The following is a 20,715-nucleotide window of genomic DNA, read 5'->3' on the forward strand; positions in this document are numbered from 1 at the left end:
AAAAAACATTGAATTCAATTCTTTCTGATTTTAGAAACTGCATTAAAGAAGGGGTGCACCGGTCCTGGAGATACTGCAATACCAGGTCAATGCGTGGAGTGGACAGAGCAAGCTCTTTTTCCATCTCCCTGTTCTAAAAATCCATTTAATATATGGTCCCCAGATAGGGGACGTATCAGATATTAAACTGATAAGAACAGATACTACACTTGATCTTAGCCAAAAGGCCGAGAAGCGATAACCAGAATTGGTTTCAAACTACGGAGCCACCCAAGGATCCTGAAAAGTCCATTTGTGGAGATGAGCTCCTGGACTCCCGTTAAGAAGACATGTTGTCAACCTCTAGATCCCTTACATGCCTGCACTTTTCGGCTTGCTGCTGCTGCAATCCACGCGTTTTAGATCTGCATAACTCCACCTCTTTAAACACAGCACCTTCACCCCCTGCTGTTCCCACCCGCCTCAACACCATTGGAAGGGAGGAGAACCAATTAAGGCGGGGGGTGGGGTGGAACGAGCAGCTGTCTACCCTTAGCAGGAGGGCTCCTGATTACATACCTCTCCTGCTGCTGCTGCTGCTGGCTGTCCAGCAGCAGACTGAAGGTGGCTGCTGCTGTGCACAGGTATATAAAGGCTCAGAGCCTATTATGACACGCGCAGCCAGCGTTCCATTGCCACATTCCATCTACTGCAGGCAGGATACCTGGCTGGCTGAATGTCGCTGAGAAGCTCACAGAGACCGCCATAAGCAACAGTTTAACAGAATGCCACAGACTAATCAACCAAACTTTTTGGGTTGGGTTCTCTTTTATAGTCTGCAGGCATTAAATGAAAGAAGTCAGTGTTCCAGCAGAAGGAGACAACGTTTCAGAAAAGGCATTGTAGCAAACCAAAAAAGAAATTTTAAGCGCAGCAGAGTAACCAGCGCACATACCTGTTAGCTCAGGTGAGTTTAAAAGGCTGCTGTTGATAACAAGGGCATTTGCTAAATAGATGGTGTGTGTGCAACAATATACTGAAAGGTCAATTATATTGTGCAGCTTATCTCACCACCTGTAGTTATTTAGGTGAAAGCTCCAAAATGCTTGCCTAATATGTCTGTTTATCCAAAAGGAAGTAAAAAGGGAGAGCTAGAAAGATAGCATTGCATCACATTACATGGCAATGCAATGCACAGTTGCTGAAGTTGAACCAAAATGAGCTTGTAATCTGGCTTCTGCAACTTTGAACATGAAAAATCCAATGAGGAGAAGAAAAGCAAAGCCAAAGAGTCCATCCCAAAATCCGACAAACAAGCAAAATGAACAAAAAACATTGAATTCAATTCTTTCTGATTTTAGAAACTGCATTAAAGAAGGGGTGCACCGGTCCTGGAGATACTGCAATACCAGGTCAATGCGTGGAGTGGACAGAGCAAGCTCTTTTTCCATCTCCCTGTTCTAAAAATCCATTTAATATATGGTCCCCAGATAGGGGACGTATCAGATATTAAACTGATAAGAACAGATACTACACTTGATCTTAGCCAAAAGGCCGAGAAGCGATAACCAGAATTGGTTTCAAACTACGGAGCCACCCAAGGATCCTGAAAAGTCCATTTGTGGAGATGAGCTCCTGGACTCCCGTTAAGAAGACATGTTGTCAACCTCTAGATCCCTTACATGCCTGCACTTTTCGGCTTGCTGCTGCTGCAATCCACGCGTTTTAGATCTGCATAACTCCACCTCTTTAAACACAGCACCTTCACCCCCTGCTGTTCCCACCCGCCTCAACACCGTTGGAAGGGAGGAGAACCAATTAAGGCGGGGGGTGGGGTGGAACGAGCAGCTGTCTACCCTTAGCAGGAGGGCTCCTGATTACATACCTCTCCTGCTGCTGCTGCTGCTGGCTGTCCAGCAGCAGACTGAAGGTGGCTGCTGCTGTGCACAGGTATATAAAGGCTCAGAGCCTATTATGACACGCGCAGCCAGCGTTCCATTGCCACATTCCATCTACTGCAGGCAGGATACCTGGCTGGCTGAATGTCGCTGAGAAGCTCACAGAGACCGCCATAAGCAACAGTTTAACAGAATGCCACAGACTAATCAACCAAACTTTTTGGGTTGGGTTCTCTTTTATAGTCTGCAGGCATTAAATGAAAGAAGTCAGTGTTCCAGCAGAAGGAGACAACGTTTCAGAAAAGGCATTGTAGCAAACCAAAAAAGAAATTTTAAGCGCAGCAGAGTAACCAGCGCACATACCTGTTAGCTCAGGTGAGTTTAAAAGGCTGCTGTTGATAACAAGGGCATTTGCTAAATAGATGGTGTGTGTGCAACAATATACTGAAAGGTCAATTATATTGTGCAGCTTATCTCACCACCTGTAGTTATTTAGGTGAAAGCTCCAAAATGCTTGCCTAATATGTCTGTTTATCCAAAAGGAAGTAAAAAGGGAGAGCTAGAAAGATAGCATTGCATCACATTACATGGCAATGCAATGCACAGTTGCTGAAGTTGAACCAAAATGAGCTTGTAATCTGGCTTCTGCAACTTTGAACATGAAAAATCCAATGAGGAGAAGATAAGCAAAGCCAAAGAGTCCATCCCAAAATCCGACAAACAAGCAAAATGAACAAAAAACATTGAATTCAATTCTTTCTGATTTTAGAAACTGCATTAAAGAAGGGGTGCACCGGTCCTGGAGATACTGCAATACCAGGTCAATGCGTGGAGTGGACAGAGCAAGCTCTTTTTCCATCTCCCTGTTCTAAAAATCCATTTAATATATGGTCCCCAGATAGGGGACGTATCAGATATTAAACTGATAAGAACAGATACTACACTTGATCTTAGCCAAAAGGCCGAGAAGCGATAACCAGAATTGGTTTCAAACTACGGAGCCACCCAAGGATCCTGAAAAGTCCATTTGTGGAGATGAGCTCCTGGACTCCCGTTAAGAAGACATGTTGTCAACCTCTAGATCCCTTACATGCCTGCACTTTTCGGCTTGCTGCTGCTGCAATCCACGCGTTTTAGATCTGCATAACTCCACCTCTTTAAACACAGCACCTTCACCCCCTGCTGTTCCCACCCGCCTCAACACCGTTGGAAGGGAGGAGAACCAATTAAGGCGGGGGGTGGGGTGGAACGAGCAGCTGTCTACCCTTAGCAGGAGGGCTCCTGATTACATACCTCTCCTGCTGCTGCTGCTGCTGGCTGTCCAGCAGCAGACTGAAGGTGGCTGCTGCTGTGCACAGGTATATAAAGGCTCAGAGCCTATTATGACACGCGCAGCCAGCGTTCCATTGCCACATTCCATCTACTGCAGGCAGGATACCTGGCTGGCTGAATGTCGCTGAGAAGCTCACAGAGACCGCCATAAGCAACAGTTTAACAGAATGCCACAGACTAATCAACCAAACTTTTTGGGTTGGGTTCTCTTTTATAGTCTGCAGGCATTAAATGAAAGAAGTCAGTGTTCCAGCAGAAGGAGACAACGTTTCAGAAAAGGCATTGTAGCAAACCAAAAAAGAAATTTTAAGCGCAGCAGAGTAACCAGCGCACATACCTGTTAGCTCAGGTGAGTTTAAAAGGCTGCTGTTGATAACAAGGGCATTTGCTAAATAGATGGTGTGTGTGCAACAATATACTGAAAGGTCAATTATATTGTGCAGCTTATCTCACCACCTGTAGTTATTTAGGTGAAAGCTCCAAAATGCTTGCCTAATATGTCTGTTTATCCAAAAGGAAGTAAAAAGGGAGAGCTAGAAAGATAGCATTGCATCACATTACATGGCAATGCAATGCACAGTTGCTGAAGTTGAACCAAAATGAGCTTGTAATCTGGCTTCTGCAACTTTGAACATGAAAAATCCAATGAGGAGAAGAAAAGCAAAGCCAAAGAGTCCATCCCAAAATCCGACAAACAAGCAAAATGAACAAAAAACATTGAATTCAATTCTTTCTGATTTTAGAAACTGCATTAAAGAAGGGGTGCACCGGTCCTGGAGATACTGCAATACCAGGTCAATGCGTGGAGTGGACAGAGCAAGCTCTTTTTCCATCTCCCTGTTCTAAAAATCCATTTAATATATGGTCCCCAGATAGGGGACGTATCAGATATTAAACTGATAAGAACAGATACTACACTTGATCTTAGCCAAAAGGCCGAGAAGCGATAACCAGAATTGGTTTCAAACTACGGAGCCACCCAAGGATCCTGAAAAGTCCATTTGTGGAGATGAGCTCCTGGACTCCCGTTAAGAAGACATGTTGTCAACCTCTAGATCCCTTACATGCCTGCACTTTTCGGCTTGCTGCTGCTGCAATCCACGCGTTTTAGATCTGCATAACTCCACCTCTTTAAACACAGCACCTTCACCCCCTGCTGTTCCCACCCGCCTCAACACCGTTGGAAGGGAGGAGAACCAATTAAGGCGGGGGGTGGGGTGGAACGAGCAGCTGTCTACCCTTAGCAGGAGGGCTCCTGATTACATACCTCTCCTGCTGCTGCTGCTGCTGGCTGTCCAGCAGCAGACTGAAGGTGGCTGCTGCTGTGCACAGGTATATAAAGGCTCAGAGCCTATTATGACACGCGCAGCCAGCGTTCCATTGCCACATTCCATCTACTGCAGGCAGGATACCTGGCTGGCTGAATGTCGCTGAGAAGCTCACAGAGACCGCCATAAGCAACAGTTTAACAGAATGCCACAGACTAATCAACCAAACTTTTTGGGTTGGGTTCTCTTTTATAGTCTGCAGGCATTAAATGAAAGAAGTCAGTGTTCCAGCAGAAGGAGACAACGTTTCAGAAAAGGCATTGTAGCAAACCAAAAAAGAAATTTTAAGCGCAGCAGAGTAACCAGCGCACATACCTGTTAGCTCAGGTGAGTTTAAAAGGCTGCTGTTGATAACAAGGGCATTTGCTAAATAGATGGTGTGTGTGCAACAATATACTGAAAGGTCAATTATATTGTGCAGCTTATCTCACCACCTGTAGTTATTTAGGTGAAAGCTCCAAAATGCTTGCCTAATATGTCTGTTTATCCAAAAGGAAGTAAAAAGGGAGAGCTAGAAAGATAGCATTGCATCACATTACATGGCAATGCAATGCACAGTTGCTGAAGTTGAACCAAAATGAGCTTGTAATCTGGCTTCTGCAACTTTGAACATGAAAAATCCAATGAGGAGAAGAAAAGCAAAGCCAAAGAGTCCATCCCAAAATCCGACAAACAAGCAAAATGAACAAAAAACATTGAATTCAATTCTTTCTGATTTTAGAAACTGCATTAAAGAAGGGGTGCACCGGTCCTGGAGATACTGCAATACCAGGTCAATGCGTGGAGTGGACAGAGCAAGCTCTTTTTCCATCTCCCTGTTCTAAAAATCCATTTAATATATGGTCCCCAGATAGGGGACGTATCAAATATTAAACTGATAAGAACAGATACTACACTTGATCTTAGCCAAAAGGCCGAGAAGCGATAACCAGAATTGGTTTCAAACTACGGAGCCACCCAAGGATCCTGAAAAGTCCATTTGTGGAGATGAGCTCCTGGACTCCCGTTAAGAAGACATGTTGTCAACCTCTAGATCCCTTACATGCCTGCACTTTTCGGCTTGCTGCTGCTGCAATCCACGCGTTTTAGATCTGCATAACTCCACCTCTTTAAACACAGCACCTTCACCCCCTGCTGTTCCCACCCGCCTCAACACCGTTGGAAGGGAGGAGAACCAATTAAGGCGGGGGGTGGGGTGGAACGAGCAGCTGTCTACCCTTAGCAGGAGGGCTCCTGATTACATACCTCTCCTGCTGCTGCTGCTGCTGGCTGTCCAGCAGCAGACTGAAGGTGGCTGCTGCTGTGCACAGGTATATAAAGGCTCAGAGCCTATTATGACACGCGCAGCCAGCGTTCCATTGCCACATTCCATCTACTGCAGGCAGGATACCTGGCTGGCTGAATGTCGCTGAGAAGCTCACAGAGACCGCCATAAGCAACAGTTTAACAGAATGCCACAGACTAATCAACCAAACTTTTTGGGTTGGGTTCTCTTTTATAGTCTGCAGGCATTAAATGAAAGAAGTCAGTGTTCCAGCAGAAGGAGACAACGTTTCAGAAAAGGCATTGTAGCAAACCAAAAAAGAAATTTTAAGCGCAGCAGAGTAACCAGCGCACATACCTGTTAGCTCAGGTGAGTTTAAAAGGCTGCTGTTGATAACAAGGGCATTTGCTAAATAGATGGTGTGTGTGCAACAATATACTGAAAGGTCAATTATATTTTGCAGCTTATCTCACCACCTGTAGTTATTTAGGTGAAAGCTCCAAAATGCTTGCCTAATATGTCTGTTTATCCAAAAGGAAGTAAAAAGGGAGAGCTAGAAAGATAGCATTGCATCACATTACATGGCAATGCAATGCACAGTTGCTGAAGTTGAACCAAAATGAGCTTGTAATCTGGCTTCTGCAACTTTGAACATGAAAAATCCAATGAGGAGAAGAAAAGCAAAGCCAAAGAGTCCATCCCAAAATCCGACAAACAAGCAAAATGAACAAAAAACATTGAATTCAATTCTTTCTGATTTTAGAAACTGCATTAAAGAAGGGGTGCACCGGTCCTGGAGATACTGCAATACCAGGTCAATGCGTGGAGTGGACAGAGCAAGCTCTTTTTCCATCTCCCTGTTCTAAAAATCCATTTAATATATGGTCCCCAGATAGGGGACGTATCAGATATTAAACTGATAAGAACAGATACTACACTTGATCTTAGCCAAAAGGCCGAGAAGCGATAACCAGAATTGGTTTCAAACTACGGAGCCACCCAAGGATCCTGAAAAGTCCATTTGTGGAGATGAGCTCCTGGACTCCCGTTAAGAAGACATGTTGTCAACCTCTAGATCCCTTACATGCCTGCACTTTTCGGCTTGCTGCTGCTGCAATCCACGCGTTTTAGATCTGCATAACTCCACCTCTTTAAACACAGCACCTTCACCCCCTGCTGTTCCCACCCGCCTCAACACCGTTGGAAGGGAGGAGAACCAATTAAGGCGGGGGGTGGGGTGGAACGAGCAGCTGTCTACCCTTAGCAGGAGGGCTCCTGATTACATACCTCTCCTGCTGCTGCTGCTGCTGGCTGTCCAGCAGCAGACTGAAGGTGGCTGCTGCTGTGCACAGGTATATAAAGGCTCAGAGCCTATTATGACACGCGCAGCCAGCGTTCCATTGCCACATTCCATCTACTGCAGGCAGGATACCTGGCTGGCTGAATGTCGCTGAGAAGCTCACAGAGACCGCCATAAGCAACAGTTTAACAGAATGCCACAGACTAATCAACCAAACTTTTTGGGTTGGGTTCTCTTTTATAGTCTGCAGGCATTAAATGAAAGAAGTCAGTGTTCCAGCAGAAGGAGACAACGTTTCAGAAAAGGCATTGTAGCAAACCAAAAAAGAAATTTTAAGCGCAGCAGAGTAACCAGCGCACATACCTGTTAGCTCAGGTGAGTTTAAAAGGCTGCTGTTGATAACAAGGGCATTTGCTAAATAGATGGTGTGTGTGCAACAATATACTGAAAGGTCAATTATATTGTGCAGCTTATCTCACCACCTGTAGTTATTTAGGTGAAAGCTCCAAAATGCTTGCCTAATATGTCTGTTTATCCAAAAGGAAGTAAAAAGGGAGAGCTAGAAAGATAGCATTGCATCACATTACATGGCAATGCAATGCACAGTTGCTGAAGTTGAACCAAAATGAGCTTGTAATCTGGCTTCTGCAACTTTGAACATGAAAAATCCAATGAGGAGAAGAAAAGCAAAGCCAAAGAGTCCATCCCAAAATCCGACAAACAAGCAAAATGAACAAAAAACATTGAATTCAATTCTTTCTGATTTTAGAAACTGCATTAAAGAAGGGGTGCACCGGTCCTGGAGATACTGCAATACCAGGTCAATGCGTGGAGTGGACAGAGCAAGCTCTTTTTCCATCTCCCTGTTCTAAAAATCCATTTAATATATGGTCCCCAGATAGGGGACGTATCAGATATTAAACTGATAAGAACAGATACTACACTTGATCTTAGCCAAAAGGCCGAGAAGCGATAACCAGAATTGGTTTCAAACTACGGAGCCACCCAAGGATCCTGAAAAGTCCATTTGTGGAGATGAGCTCCTGGACTCCCGTTAAGAAGACATGTTGTCAACCTCTAGATCCCTTACATGCCTGCACTTTTCGGCTTGCTGCTGCTGCAATCCACGCGTTTTAGATCTGCATAACTCCACCTCTTTAAACACAGCACCTTCACCCCCTGCTGTTCCCACCCGCCTCAACACCGTTGGAAGGGAGGAGAACCAATTAAGGCGGGGGGTGGGGTGGAACGAGCAGCTGTCTACCCTTAGCAGGAGGGCTCCTGATTACATACCTCTCCTGCTGCTGCTGCTGCTGGCTGTCCAGCAGCAGACTGAAGGTGGCTGCTGCTGTGCACAGGTATATAAAGGCTCAGAGCCTATTATGACACGCGCAGCCAGCGTTCCATTGCCACATTCCATCTACTGCAGGCAGGATACCTGGCTGGCTGAATGTCGCTGAGAAGCTCACAGAGACCGCCATAAGCAACAGTTTAACAGAATGCCACAGACTAATCAACCAAACTTTTTGGGTTGGGTTCTCTTTTATAGTCTGCAGGCATTAAATGAAAGAAGTCAGTGTTCCAGCAGAAGGAGACAACGTTTCAGAAAAGGCATTGTAGCAAACCAAAAAAGAAATTTTAAGCGCAGCAGAGTAACCAGCGCACATACCTGTTAGCTCAGGTGAGTTTAAAAGGCTGCTGTTGATAACAAGGGCATTTGCTAAATAGATGGTGTGTGTGCAACAATATACTGAAAGGTCAATTATATTTTGCAGCTTATCTCACCACCTGTAGTTATTTAGGTGAAAGCTCCAAAATGCTTGCCTAATATGTCTGTTTATCCAAAAGGAAGTAAAAAGGGAGAGCTAGAAAGATAGCATTGCATCACATTACATGGCAATGCAATGCACAGTTGCTGAAGTTGAACCAAAATGAGCTTGTAATCTGGCTTCTGCAACTTTGAACATGAAAAATCCAATGAGGAGAAGAAAAGCAAAGCCAAAGAGTCCATCCCAAAATCCGACAAACAAGCAAAATGAACAAAAAACATTGAATTCAATTCTTTCTGATTTTAGAAACTGCATTAAAGAAGGGGTGCACCGGTCCTGGAGATACTGCAATACCAGGTCAATGCGTGGAGTGGACAGAGCAAGCTCTTTTTCCATCTCCCTGTTCTAAAAATCCATTTAATATATGGTCCCCAGATAGGGGACGTATCAGATATTAAACTGATAAGAACAGATACTACACTTGATCTTAGCCAAAAGGCCGAGAAGCGATAACCAGAATTGGTTTCAAACTACGGAGCCACCCAAGGATCCTGAAAAGTCCATTTGTGGAGATGAGCTCCTGGACTCCCGTTAAGAAGACATGTTGTCAACCTCTAGATCCCTTACATGCCTGCACTTTTCGGCTTGCTGCTGCTGCAATCCACGCGTTTTAGATCTGCATAACTCCACCTCTTTAAACACAGCACCTTCACCCCCTGCTGTTCCCACCCGCCTCAACACCGTTGGAAGGGAGGAGAACCAATTAAGGCGGGGGGTGGGGTGGAACGAGCAGCTGTCTACCCTTAGCAGGAGGGCTCCTGATTACATACCTCTCCTGCTGCTGCTGCTGCTGGCTGTCCAGCAGCAGACTGAAGGTGGCTGCTGCTGTGCACAGGTATATAAAGGCTCAGAGCCTATTATGACACGCGCAGCCAGCGTTCCATTGCCACATTCCATCTACTGCAGGCAGGATACCTGGCTGGCTGAATGTCGCTGAGAAGCTCACAGAGACCGCCATAAGCAACAGTTTAACAGAATGCCACAGACTAATCAACCAAACTTTTTGGGTTGGGTTCTCTTTTATAGTCTGCAGGCATTAAATGAAAGAAGTCAGTGTTCCAGCAGAAGGAGACAACGTTTCAGAAAAGGCATTGTAGCAAACCAAAAAAGAAATTTTAAGCGCAGCAGAGTAACCAGCGCACATACCTGTTAGCTCAGGTGAGTTTAAAAGGCTGCTGTTGATAACAAGGGCATTTGCTAAATAGATGGTGTGTGTGCAACAATATACTGAAAGGTCAATTATATTTTGCAGCTTATCTCACCACCTGTAGTTATTTAGGTGAAAGCTCCAAAATGCTTGCCTAATATGTCTGTTTATCCAAAAGGAAGTAAAAAGGGAGAGCTAGAAAGATAGCATTGCATCACATTACATGGCAATGCAATGCACAGTTGCTGAAGTTGAACCAAAATGAGCTTGTAATCTGGCTTCTGCAACTTTGAACATGAAAAATCCAATGAGGAGAAGAAAAGCAAAGCCAAAGAGTCCATCCCAAAATCCGACAAACAAGCAAAATGAACAAAAAACATTGAATTCAATTCTTTCTGATTTTAGAAACTGCATTAAAGAAGGGGTGCACCGGTCCTGGAGATACTGCAATACCAGGTCAATGCGTGGAGTGGACAGAGCAAGCTCTTTTTCCATCTCCCTGTTCTAAAAATCCATTTAATATATGGTCCCCAGATAGGGGACGTATCAGATATTAAACTGATAAGAACAGATACTACACTTGATCTTAGCCAAAAGGCCGAGAAGCGATAACCAGAATTGGTTTCAAACTACGGAGCCACCCAAGGATCCTGAAAAGTCCATTTGTGGAGATGAGCTCCTGGACTCCCGTTAAGAAGACATGTTGTCAACCTCTAGATCCCTTACATGCCTGCACTTTTCGGCTTGCTGCTGCTGCAATCCACGCGTTTTAGATCTGCATAACTCCACCTCTTTAAACACAGCACCTTCACCCCCTGCTGTTCCCACCCGCCTCAACACCGTTGGAAGGGAGGAGAACCAATTAAGGCGGGGGGTGGGGTGGAACGAGCAGCTGTCTACCCTTAGCAGGAGGGCTCCTGATTACATACCTCTCCTGCTGCTGCTGCTGCTGGCTGTCCAGCAGCAGACTGAAGGTGGCTGCTGCTGTGCACAGGTATATAAAGGCTCAGAGCCTATTATGACACGCGCAGCCAGCGTTCCATTGCCACATTCCATCTACTGCAGGCAGGATACCTGGCTGGCTGAATGTCGCTGAGAAGCTCACAGAGACCGCCATAAGCAACAGTTTAACAGAATGCCACAGACTAATCAACCAAACTTTTTGGGTTGGGTTCTCTTTTATAGTCTGCAGGCATTAAATGAAAGAAGTCAGTGTTCCAGCAGAAGGAGACAACGTTTCAGAAAAGGCATTGTAGCAAACCAAAAAAGAAATTTTAAGCGCAGCAGAGTAACCAGCGCACATACCTGTTAGCTCAGGTGAGTTTAAAAGGCTGCTGTTGATAACAAGGGCATTTGCTAAATAGATGGTGTGTGTGCAACAATATACTGAAAGGTCAATTATATTGTGCAGCTTATCTCACCACCTGTAGTTATTTAGGTGAAAGCTCCAAAATGCTTGCCTAATATGTCTGTTTATCCAAAAGGAAGTAAAAAGGGAGAGCTAGAAAGATAGCATTGCATCACATTACATGGCAATGCAATGCACAGTTGCTGAAGTTGAACCAAAATGAGCTTGTAATCTGGCTTCTGCAACTTTGAACATGAAAAATCCAATGAGGAGAAGAAAAGCAAAGCCAAAGAGTCCATCCCAAAATCCGACAAACAAGCAAAATGAACAAAAAACATTGAATTCAATTCTTTCTGATTTTAGAAACTGCATTAAAGAAGGGGTGCACCGGTCCTGGAGATACTGCAATACCAGGTCAATGCGTGGAGTGGACAGAGCAAGCTCTTTTTCCATCTCCCTGTTCTAAAAATCCATTTAATATATGGTCCCCAGATAGGGGACGTATCAGATATTAAACTGATAAGAACAGATTTTTTTTTTTTTTTTTTTTTTTTTTAAGACTCAGATTACAAAGTCTTGGAATCAACAAAAAGATAAGAAGACTCAAATCCATCATCGTGCATTCTACCAATTTTAATACTTCTCCAAATCTTTTATTTTCCTTTTTCTTTTATATATATATATTTATTTATTTTTTCCCTCTTTTTTTTTTTTTTTTAAAAATTATATAGTTTTGGCTATTTTTTTTTGTTTGTTTTTGTTTTTGTTTTTTTGTTTTTCCACAGGTTTTCAAAAAATCAAAGCTTACAAGGTAAGTTCATTCCATTTACATTGTTTCCATTTCTCATTTGCTTTCACCTTGCCAAGCGTCATTTTGTCCCTCCAGAAATACATGTACAAATAACTTAGACATAATTTAATACACTGGTCGACTGTTACTTCCTTATGTTTAAACACTAAAATGTTCCTTGCTTTCCACAATGCCGCCTTCACACATGCAATAATAATCCATACAATTTTAAAATCCTCCTCTCTTATCCCCATCCCATAAAATACTCTGTTAAAATCCAAAAAATTAACAGTACTCACAGCTCTCACTATATTGCACACTTTCCTCCATATTGTCTGTGCAAAATTACAATTCCAGAAGATGTGCATGGGTGTTTCACTATTCCCACACCTGGATCTTGGGCACACTTCAGATCTTACCAACCCACGCCTGTGTTGGAACTCACGGGTTGGCAGGCAGTCTTTTACTATACACCAGAGTAAATCCCTGTGTTCATTAGATAACACACTATAATTTACATTCATCCAGATTCTTTCCACAATTTTGAATGAAAAATGTTCCACAGGACTGATACCTATTCTCTCTTCCAGGATTTTTAGGATTTTTTTATGGCATTTAAGAACATTTATTTCGACCATCTTAAGTTTAAAATCTCTTAAAATTTTTTCTAAAACAATATAATTTCCTGGAGGTAAAAACCTATAAGGCCTATTTAGAGACATCTCCAACCATTTATAATTTCTAATATAGAAACCTAAATTATATATAGAAAACAACTTTAGCTTAGAGCCTGGTCCTAATAAAGTGCATACACAGTTCGCTACATACTTTGCATATAAAAAGGACCTAATATCCGGAAAACCTTTCCCACCTTTTTTCTTTGATTTATATATCTCCTCTCTCTTTACTCTTTCCATCTTGGATCTCCATAAAAAATTAAAACATACCTTAATAACTCTCTTCATGATATTATTTTGGGGGATAAAAACTGTTGAGACATATAAAAACATTGGGAGTAAAACCTGTCTAATAATTAAAATTTTTCCTTCCAGGGTAAGATCTCTCAACTGCCAGAAAGTAATCTTTTTCTTAACTCTTTCCAGCAGAGACTCCCAATTTCTTACATTACCACCTGACTCTGAGAAATAAATACCTAAAATTTTTACTTCATTCATTCTTGTTAATTTACACTCAGAATCTACAATAAAATCACCAACAGTTAAAATACCAGATTTTTCCATGTTAATTTTAAAACCCGATGCGCCCCCAAACCAATCCACTGTTCTTATGGCTCTGTTCATGCTTCTAGTGTCTTTAACTAAAACCGTCACATCATCCATATATGCCACCACTTTAACTTGTTCATTGCAACTCCCGGGAATAAAAAAACCATTGATTACCTTATCTCTCCTAAAAGCTGCTAAAAGTGGTTCAATTGCACAAATAAAAAGAATAGGGGATAAGGGACACCCCTGTTTAACGCCACAGTTTATTTTTACATTATCAGATAAAAAACCATTAATAGATATTTTGCTAAAACATGATTTGTAAAGAGATTTAATACGTTTGCTAAAAACATCCGGGCATCCCATTTTCTCTAAAACTGCAAATAAAAAATCATGGGCAACTCTATCGTACGCTTTTTCAAAATCCAAAGTAATTAGAGCAAGCTTTTGTTTTCTGTCTAAAACATCCCATAAAACATCCCTGATTAAAATCAATGAGTCGCTGATTCTCAGATTTGGCACTGCACACGTCTGATCCACTTCTATTACTGAGCCGATTACCTTTTTTAATCTATTTGCTAGTAACTTTGCATATACCTTACAGTCCGTATTTAAAAGGGTTATTGGTCTCCAATTTTTAATCAGTTCTTTATTTCCTTTCTTAAATAATAAAACAATAAGACCCTCCCACCACGACTCTGGGACACTAAAAGATGCTTCTGCTTCTAAAATTACTTCATAAAAATCCTCACCCATGATCTCCCATAAACACTTGTAAAATTCAACAGGTAGTCCATCTGCTCCCGGCGTTTTGTTATTTTGTAGCGTATTAATTGTATTAAAAACTTCCTCTTTAGTAAAATTCCCTATTAAAAAAGATTTATCTTCCGCATTAAAATTTTTTTCCAGTCCTTCTAAAAAATGTTTTTTTAGAGACACATCCGTGTTTTTAACAGAAAATAAATCATCATAAAATTCTTTTGCTTTCATCTTCTTCCCCTCCAAACTTGTTTCTCCTTCCAAAACCTTCATATAATCCTTCTTGTCACATATTTTTTTAAAAAAGAATTTTGTGCATTTTTCATCCTCGTCTAAAACTTTTACTCGGGAATTAAAAATAATTTCTTTACCTTTTTCTTTCAGGCAGTTTTGGATCTTTTCTTTTGTTGTTCGGATCGCCTCCTGCAGATCACATCCGTTATTTTCGAGGTGAAAAAAACATTGCAGTTTAGCATTAAGATCATTATAAAAAATACGTTTTGCAGCAGCTTTCTTCTTTCCTTCTTTAATAAAAAATATTTTTACCTCCTTCTTGACAAAATCCCACCAATTAAAAATAGATTTAAAAAACGTTTTTTTTAGCTTCAGTTTTTCATACAGCTTTTTAAAACCTTCCATAACCACCTCGTCTTGTAGTAGGGATACATTAAATTTCCAGTGTGACGGTCTTTTATCCACATCTGATTCTATTTTAAAACTACATTCTATTATTTTATGATCTGAAAAAGGTGTTGAATGCGTTTTAAAACCTGAGCATGTTAGGGCTTGAGATATAAAAATATAATCTATTCTGGATGAAACACCTCTCCCCACCCAAGTGACTTCATGCTCCTTTTTTTGTCCATCTAATGCCCATGTATCTTTAAGATTAAAAGCTGCTAAAATATTTCTAAGACATGAAGCTGACCCATCTTTTACATTTTTTAAATGACAATTAAAATCCCCACCTAAAACTAATGGATCTACTCCAGGTAAAAACAGCTGCAACAGTTCAAACAAATGTAATCTCAAGGCTTTTTCTGCATTTGCATACACATTAAAACACCTCACTTTCTTCCCATTTTTCTGCACATCAATTCTTAAAATCCTCCCAGGGTATATCTCTTCATAATTTACAATCTCCCAATCTTTAGAGCATAAAAACCCCACACCATCACTTTTTGACTCGTTCCCACCAGAAAAGCATAAGTTACCCTTCCATATACCCTGTAAATATTCATAGCTTATTTTTTTTGTCAAATTACATTCTTGTAGAAAGATAAAATCAATATTTTCATTATTTAAAAAATCATATAAAGCAGTTCTCTTATATAGGTCGTTAAACCCCTGAACATTCAGGGACATTGAGCGGATCATCTTCTAACATTTAGTGCAGGGCTCTTCCCTCCGCCCTCATTCTCTACTGCCGGAGAAGATGGGTCTACCTCCAGATCTGATACATCCGAAGATGACACACTCCCCAGCAGACTTGTTGCTTCTAATGCCTTTACTTTCCCACCACATGGTATTCCTTCATTATCACTTCTATCCACACTTCTTTTTAGAGATTTTTCTGTGCAGTCCATTTGTACCTGCGCGCAAGGTAAGCTCTGCGACAGGGAATTAGTAGGAGTGGACTCCACTACTTCTGGAATATCACTTTCCCCTCCACAACTACTCCCTTTACTTAGTGGAGAAATTTCTTGCAACATTTGACTCTTCTCTTCTCTCTTCTGATCTTCTTTCTTCTGTTCTTCTATCTTCTTCTTTTCATTCTTATCTTCTTTCTTCTTATCTTCTTTCTTCTGCTCTTCTCTCTTTTTCCTTTCCATCTGTTTCTTTATCTCCATGGCCCTTTTTTCTATGTCCTCTATCCTCTTCTGTTTTTCCTCTTCCTTCTTTCTCTTCCTTTCTTCCAACTTCCTTTCCTCTTCTTCTTGTGATTTTTTAACCCGTTCCTCCTTCTTCTTCTCCTTCATTGCCCGTCCCTCCTCTTCCTCTTTTCTCTTTCTTTCTGTCTCCTCCTTCTCACTCCTTTCTTTCTCCTCTTCCCCTTTTTCCTCTTCAGCAGCAATGCCTGCTTCCACATCGTCTTTAGCTTCTTGTTGCTGTTCTTCAGGCGATGTGTCCATCTCCTCTACATCCTTTTTCTTATTTTTAGGGCACTCATCCATCTGGTGAGGAGTACCCATGCAACTAAAACACTTGTTACATTCTGCATCCAGATGTCCATATTTTTTACACACACGGCAGTAGTGTGGCATCCCTGGGAAGAATAAATAACCGCGGCTATGGTTGATATAAACCTGCGGCGGAGGTCTGGACACGCCCCCCTCCTCATTCGGGTTCTTCCTAAATGATACCACATACACACGTTTCCCGTTCCACACTCCAAACTGTGTTTCCCCGCGTCTCTTAGGGATGATTTTGTCACAATACATTGATAGGTAACTTTCAACCTCAGAGTCTGTAATAAATGGACTAAACAAATGAATCGTCAGTACTTTCATTGAAAACTGAAAAGAGGGGATTACTTTCACCCCCTCCAGCTCTACCTTCTCTTTATTTACTTCATAAAGAGCGTAGGCACTTTCACACTGCGAGGCTTTATTAAGCGTAACATCATAAAGTCCTCGAGAAAAAAAAGATTGAAAGCAAAAAAGATGCTCCTTGTCGATCTTCAAGAGCTTACAAATAACATTGAAAATAAATTGAGAATCTTTCACCTGCCGGTGGTCAGGAGCAACCACGAACCTGATGGTGTCCTTCAGCGGATGCTCCTCCGAGAAATAATCATTCGGGTTGCTTGCTTGATTCTCCTTCCTTCCTCCAGGGTTTCTCCTTGTCTCCATGATTTTCCTCTTCTTTTCCAGATACCAAGGAAAATATCACACACGGATCGCAGCCTCCACGAAGTTCGTCCTCCCTCCAACACACCGTCCTCCGTAAAGAAAAGGCACTGCAGCTTTAGCACCGATTCCCAAAAGCAGCACTGGATATCTCCAAAGGCCAAGAATCGGTTCTGCCACCACAGTAACCTTCAGCCCAATGTCACAACCCACTACAGATCGTGCCAAAAGGCCGAGAAGCGATAACCAGAATTGGTTTCAAACTACGGAGCCACCCAAGGATCCTGAAAAGTCCATTTGTGGAGATGAGCTCCTGGACTCCCGTTAAGAAGACATGTTGTCAACCTCTAGATCCCTTACATGCCTGCACTTTTCGGCTTGCTGCTGCTCCAATCCACGCGTTTTAGATCTGCATAACTCCACCTCTTTAAACACAGCACCTTCACCCCCTGCTGTTCCCACCCGCCTCAACACCGTTGGAAGGGAGGAGAACCAATTAAGGCGGGGGGTGGGGTGGAACGAGCAGCTGTCTACCCTTAGCAGGAGGGCTCCTGATTACATACCTCTCCTGCTGCTGCTGCTGCTGGCTGTCCAGCAGCAGACTGAAGGTGGCTGCTGCTGTGCACAGGTATATAAAGGCTCAGAGCCTATTATGACACGCGCAGCCAGCGTTCCATTGCCACATTCCATCTACTGCAGGCAGGATACCTGGCTGGCTGAATGTCGCTGAGAAGCTCACAGAGACCGCCATAAGCAACAGTTTAACAGAATGCCACAGACTAATCAACCAAACTTTTTGGGTTGGGTTCTCTTTTATAGTCTGCAGGCATTAAATGAAAGAAGTCAGTGTTCCAGCAGAAGGAGACAACGTTTCAGAAAAGGCATTGTAGCAAACCAAAAAAGAAATTTTAAGCGCAGCAGAGTAACCAGCGCACATACCTGTTAGCTCAGGTGAGTTTAAAAGGCTGCTGTTGATAACAAGGGCATTTGCTAAATAGATGGTGTGTGTGCAACAATATACTGAAAGTTCAATTATATTGTGCAGCTTACCTCACCACCTGTAGTTATTTAGGTGAAAGCTCCAAAATGCTTGCCTAATATGTCTGTTTATCCAAAAGGAAGTAAAAAGGGAGAGCTAGAAAGATAGCATTGCATCACATTACATGGCAATGCAATGCACAGTTGCTGAAGTTGAACCAAAATGAGCTTGTAATCTGGCTTCTGCAACTTTGAACATGAAAAATCCAATGAGGAGAAGAAAAGCAAAGCCAAAGAGTCCATCCCAAAATCCGACAAACAAGCAAAATGAACAAAAAACATTGAATTCAATTCTTTCTGATTTTAGAAACTGCATTAAAGAAGGGGTGCACCGGTCCTGGAGATACTGCAATACCAGGTCAATGCGTGGAGTGGACAGAGCAAGCTCTTTTTCCATCTCCCTGTTCTAAAAATCCATTTAATATATGGTCCCCAGATAGGGGACGTATCAGATATTAAACTGATAAGAACAGATACTACACTTGATCTTAGCCAAAAGGCCGAGAAGCGATAACCAGAATTGGTTTCAAACTACGGAGCCACCCAAGGATCCTGAAAAGTCCATTTGTGGAGATGAGCTCCTGGACTCCCGTTAAGAAGACATGTTGTCAACCTCTAGATCCCTTACATGCCTGCACTTTTCGGCTTGCTGCTGCTGCAATCCACGCGTTTTAGATCTGCATAACTCCACCTCTTTAAACACAGCACCTTCACCCCCTGCTGTTCCCACCCGCCTCAACACCGTTGGAAGGGAGGAGAACCAATTAAGGCGGGGGGTGGGGTGGAACGAGCAGCTGTCTACCCTTAGCAGGAGGGCTCCTGATTACATACCTCTCCTGCTGCTGCTGCTGCTGGCTGTCCAGCAGCAGACTGAAGGTGGCTGCTGCTGTGCACAGGTATATAAAGGCTCAGAGCCTATTATGACACGCGCAGCCAGCGTTCCATTGCCACATTCCATCTACTGCAGGCAGGATACCTGGCTGGCTGAATGTCGCTGAGAAGCTCACAGAGACCGCCATAAGCAACAGTTTAACAGAATGCCACAGACTAATCAACCAAACTTTTTGGGTTGGGTTCTCTTTTATAGTCTGCAGGCATTAAATGAAAGAAGTCAGTGTTCCAGCAGAAGGAGACAACGTTTCAGAAAAGGCATTGTAGCAAACCAAAAAAGAAATTTTAAGCGCAGCAGAGTAACCAGCGCACATACCTGTTAGCTCAGGTGAGTTTAAAAGGCTGCTGTTGATAACAAGGGCATTTGCTAAATAGATGGTGTGTGTGCAACAATATACTGAAAGGTCAATTATATTGTGCAGCTTATCTCACCACCTGTAGTTATTTAGGTGAAAGCTCCAAAATGCTTGCCTAATATGTCTGTTTATCCAAAAGGAAGTAAAAAGGGAGAGCTAGAAAGATAGCATTGCATCACATTACATGGCAATGCAATGCACAGTTGCTGAAGTTGAACCAAAATGAGCTTGTAATCTGGCTTCTGCAACTTTGAACATGAAAAATCCAATGAGGAGAAGAAAAGCAAAGCCAAAGAGTCCATCCCAAAATCCGACAAACAAGCAAAATGAACAAAAAACATTGAATTCAATTCTTTCTGATTTTAGAAACTGCATTAAAGAAGGGGTGCACCGGTCCTGGAGATACTGCAATACCAGGTCAATGCGTGGAGTGGACAGAGCAAGCTCTTTTTCCATCTCCCTGTTCTAAAAATCCATTTAATATATGGTCCCCAGATAGGGGACGTATCAGATATTAAACTGATAAGAACAGATACTACACTTGATCTTAGCCAAAAGGCCGAGAAGCGATAACCAGAATTGGTTTCAAACTACGGAGCCACCCAAGGATCCTGAAAAGTCCATTTGTGGAGATGAGCTCCTGGACTCCCGTTAAGAAGACATGTTGTCAACCTCTAGATCCCTTACATGCCTGCACTTTTCGGCTTGCTGCTGCTGCAATCCACGCGTTTTAGATCTGCATAACTCCACCTCTTTAAACACAGCACCTTCACCCCCTGCTGTTCCCACCCGCCTCAACACCGTTGGAAGGGAGGAGAACCAATTAAGGCGGGGGGTGGGGTGGAACGAGCAGCTGTCTACCCTTAGCAGGAGGGCTCCTGATTACATACCTCTCCTGCTGCTGCTGCTGCTGGCTGTCCAGCAGCAGACTGAAAGTGGCTGCTGCTGTGCACAGGTATATAAAGGCTCAGAGCCTATTATGACACGCGCAGCCAGCGTTCCATTGCCACATTCCATCTACTGCAGGCAGGATACCTGGCTGGCTGAATGTCGCTGAGAAGCTCACAGAGACCGCCATAAGCAACAGTTTAACAGAATGCCACAGACTAATCAACCAAACTTTTTGGGTTGGGTTCTCTTTTATAGTCTGCAGGCATTAAATGAAAGAAGTCAGTGTTCCAGCAGAAGGAGACAACGTTTCAGAAAAGGCATTGTAGCAAACCAAAAAAGAAATTTTAAGCGCAGCAGAGTAACCAGCGCACATACCTGTTAGCTCAGGTGAGTTTAAAAGGCTGCTGTTGATAACAAGGGCATTTGCTAAATAGATGGTGTGTGTGCAACAATATACTGAAAGGTCAATTATATTGTGCAGCTTATCTCA

General features: G+C 42.7%; 11 non-coding genes and 1 pseudogene across 11 annotated transcripts; all 12 read right to left on the reverse strand.

The window, feature by feature from the left end:
• Window positions 1-48: 48 nt before the first annotated feature.
• On the reverse strand, window positions 49-239 carry LOC141240562 (U2 spliceosomal RNA). Its single transcript, XR_012305776.1, has one exon. It is a non-coding gene; the product is annotated as a U2 spliceosomal RNA (small nuclear RNA).
• Window positions 240-1,354: 1,115 nt separating this feature from the next.
• LOC141240563 (U2 spliceosomal RNA) lies at window positions 1,355-1,545 on the reverse strand. The gene has a single exon (XR_012305777.1). It is a non-coding gene; the product is annotated as a U2 spliceosomal RNA (small nuclear RNA).
• A 1,115-nt stretch (window positions 1,546-2,660) lies between these two features.
• LOC141240564 (U2 spliceosomal RNA) lies at window positions 2,661-2,851 on the reverse strand. Its single transcript, XR_012305778.1, has one exon. It is a non-coding gene; the product is annotated as a U2 spliceosomal RNA (small nuclear RNA).
• A 1,115-nt stretch (window positions 2,852-3,966) lies between these two features.
• Window positions 3,967-4,157, reverse strand: LOC141240565 (U2 spliceosomal RNA). The gene has a single exon (XR_012305779.1). It is a non-coding gene; the product is annotated as a U2 spliceosomal RNA (small nuclear RNA).
• Window positions 4,158-5,272: 1,115 nt separating this feature from the next.
• LOC141240458 (U2 spliceosomal RNA) lies at window positions 5,273-5,463 on the reverse strand. Its single transcript, XR_012305705.1, has one exon. It is a non-coding gene; the product is annotated as a U2 spliceosomal RNA (small nuclear RNA).
• A 1,115-nt stretch (window positions 5,464-6,578) lies between these two features.
• On the reverse strand, window positions 6,579-6,769 carry LOC141240566 (U2 spliceosomal RNA). Its single transcript, XR_012305780.1, has one exon. It is a non-coding gene; the product is annotated as a U2 spliceosomal RNA (small nuclear RNA).
• Window positions 6,770-7,884: 1,115 nt separating this feature from the next.
• Window positions 7,885-8,075, reverse strand: LOC141240568 (U2 spliceosomal RNA). The gene has a single exon (XR_012305781.1). It is a non-coding gene; the product is annotated as a U2 spliceosomal RNA (small nuclear RNA).
• Window positions 8,076-9,190: 1,115 nt separating this feature from the next.
• Window positions 9,191-9,381, reverse strand: LOC141240570 (U2 spliceosomal RNA). The gene has a single exon (XR_012305783.1). It is a non-coding gene; the product is annotated as a U2 spliceosomal RNA (small nuclear RNA).
• Window positions 9,382-10,496: 1,115 nt separating this feature from the next.
• On the reverse strand, window positions 10,497-10,687 carry LOC141240571 (U2 spliceosomal RNA). Its single transcript, XR_012305784.1, has one exon. It is a non-coding gene; the product is annotated as a U2 spliceosomal RNA (small nuclear RNA).
• A 1,115-nt stretch (window positions 10,688-11,802) lies between these two features.
• Window positions 11,803-12,022, reverse strand: LOC141240488 (U2 spliceosomal RNA; annotated as a pseudogene).
• Window positions 12,023-18,408: 6,386 nt separating this feature from the next.
• LOC141240572 (U2 spliceosomal RNA) lies at window positions 18,409-18,599 on the reverse strand. Its single transcript, XR_012305785.1, has one exon. It is a non-coding gene; the product is annotated as a U2 spliceosomal RNA (small nuclear RNA).
• A 1,115-nt stretch (window positions 18,600-19,714) lies between these two features.
• LOC141240573 (U2 spliceosomal RNA) lies at window positions 19,715-19,905 on the reverse strand. Its single transcript, XR_012305786.1, has one exon. It is a non-coding gene; the product is annotated as a U2 spliceosomal RNA (small nuclear RNA).
• Window positions 19,906-20,715: the final 810 nt, after the last annotated feature.

Source organism: Phyllobates terribilis, unplaced genomic scaffold (assembly GCF_046119375.1).
Source record: "Phyllobates terribilis strain yellow unplaced genomic scaffold, ASM4611937v1 Scaffold_853__1_contigs__length_604787, whole genome shotgun sequence".
NCBI classification, from domain to species: Eukaryota; Metazoa; Chordata; class Amphibia; order Anura; family Dendrobatidae; genus Phyllobates; species Phyllobates terribilis.